The following is a 2,500-nucleotide window of genomic DNA, read 5'->3' as shown; positions in this document are numbered from 1 at the left end:
AATAATCAAGCATTAGCTTAGAAAATTTACGTAATCCCAGTTTTGATTGTGAAAAAATATTACGTTGTTACAATCAAGATTGAGTAAGTAAATTCAACTGAGAAATACACAAAATGAACAAAGTTCAAAATACCATCAAACTAGGTGGTAATACATATAGCAATTCAAATACGAAACCATCGTTTACATTCGAAAAACTCCTTCACAAGAGTGAGTTGAAACCCTCCTGTATAACGAAAAATAAGCCAAAGCAACTTCTCCGTAATGTTTATTTAAAACAGATTCCACAAAAACAAGAACAAGAAAAACAGTTGTTGTAAGACTTTCAAATTTGGAACCAACGGTTAAATAACGATCGAGCTGTAAAACTAGACAACGATAACATGAAAAACGCCTACAATGAGGCTTCAAAAATGAAATGATAAGAGCGCTAATCATGAGCGTGCAAGAAAAAGAATGAGGAGCATAAAGGTGGAATAACCCGCTAGTTACGATGATAACATCATAAAAAAATAAGACGGGGATAACTGACAATATTAAATGAACGGGATATATTACCAATGATTTCAACTTCTGAGGCTAATGCATAATCCGTACAGTGCACCATCATACCGAGACCAAATAAAGAGTTGAACTAGGAAAAAAACACCAGGTAAAAATGGAGTAGTAACACTCAAGTTGATTTTAAGCCCCCCCCCCCCTTCGCATAGGTCTAAGCCTCCGCCATTCAGCCAAGCCCCCCCCCCCATCCCATCCCATTGCCACATGTCAAGGAGGTCGTGACCTTCTGGCATGCGGAGGTCACACATTCCCGATCGAAAATCCTGGCAGCGGTTACATCCAGTTGTGGTCACGTCACGGCGTCAAGTCACCCCCGCCACCGCACTTCGACTTGTAAATGCTTTGAGCACGACCTCTCCTTAAAGGAAAGCCATTTGAGCCTTCCATCTGCCAGACAAAAACTGTATTTTCTATTTTTTATTGGACTTTTCCACTCGGTTCCGTGGTTCCCTGACTTTCTGTGGTGAAAACGCTGTTTCCGTCATGTGTTCGGTGCTCTCATGAATGAGCACCGGAATAAACAGACACAGGCACGCAAATTAAATGTAAGTTTTATCAGATGTATACAACATATTAAATTCTAGCCTAATGTAGAGCACGTGATCAGAAGAATGTGGATAGACCAAACAAAGAAATTATAGTAATATGTTTCCCACCCTACAGTAACGGGCAGGAGCTTTCACACTGACAAACAATGGGTTGAAGGAAGGTCGTCAGATGGCGGCCTGCTCGTGCCACCTGCTCCCTTCCGCAGCATTTAGACACGTTACATCCCAGTTTTCCACCGTCGAAACTTTTATATCAGCGTCTTCGCTCCAAGATCAGATGGAATTCCGATGCTGACGATCGTCAATTTATTTACATTATCATTTTAATGAGAAAATGTCACCCTTTGCTCCGCGACACGACAGGAACCTTTCCAGAGGCAAGGTTGTGCGGGTCACACCAAGCCGGGCCGGGCCAAAGGTCGAGTGCGGGTGAAAGGCAAAGCCGCTGGTGGTAGTGCCGCGAAGCATAATACATCTGTCGAGTCTAACTGATGTAATTCCCGGTGCTTCCTCAGAATGAACTTCCAAAACAGTCATTAAGCTGAAAAGGAAGTCACAGCCGGGTGCAGAAACCAGGTTCGGAGTCCTAGATTCGGCTGCGAGTGAAAGGAGTCTCCCGGTGGTGATAGACAGATGAAGACTCCCAACGTGTTTATGACCCCGTCCCGGCAGACTGGTGTCGCGTCTGGCCGGAAACATTCCTCACGTGAGAACGAGTTACCTTCGGCATTTTAGTTTGATCTGTTTTTGTCGCGCCCCGAGACTGCCATTGGCGAAGGTCGGGCCACGGTGTGTTCTTTCTCGCATTGAATCTTCGCTCCCACATGGCGTTCTGCGCCCGGCTGGCACTGGGAAGGCATCTGATGCTCTCTCATTCCTACCTTTCTTTTCACATTTGTTTTCTGTCTTCTTTTTTCACTTATCCCCTCTTTTTACTCATAATAAAATGAATAGCTAAATTATGTACGCCCAGCTTTCAACCACAACAATAAAGCATCTATCAAAGAAAGTTCGTAACAATACATCCTCAAGCACACGCTGGACTGACAGGTTATTTATACAAGAAAACCGCCAAAGACTTCATGACGAAGGGCTTAGTTACTCATGGCACGGAGGGAAGGCTACCTCTACCTCGCCCGATGCTCGCTAGATGGCAGTAATTTATCAGCATTAGCCGACGGCCCTGGGACATTCCGACCACACCAGGATGCTGATTTAGACGTAATTTCCATTCATTAGAATTCTGGATTTAAAAGAAATTGTCTGATTACAGCATTTATAGAGATATTTAAAGAATGCAAATCGCAGCTGGGAAGAAAAAGACAAATCTCAAGATTCGGGCCACCTGTGCATGAATAGTCCCAGGAGGCGGGTCGGGAAAGCCATCTATG

The 2,500-nt window shown here is 44.0% G+C and overlaps 1 protein-coding gene across 1 annotated transcript in view; it reads right to left on the bottom strand.

Annotated features, from left to right (window-relative positions):
* Positions 1-2,500, bottom strand: part of LOC122258832 (myophilin) — a 79,218-nt gene that overhangs the window by 9,067 nt on the left and 67,651 nt on the right. The window lies entirely within an intron of this gene.

This window comes from Penaeus japonicus, unplaced genomic scaffold, assembly GCF_977035675.1.
Source record: "Penaeus japonicus unplaced genomic scaffold, GWHDUDI00000001_assembly GWHDUDI00000014, whole genome shotgun sequence".
In the NCBI taxonomy this organism is placed as follows: Eukaryota; Metazoa; Arthropoda; class Malacostraca; order Decapoda; family Penaeidae; genus Penaeus; species Penaeus japonicus.
This window is presented reverse-complemented; position numbering and strand designations above follow the sequence as displayed.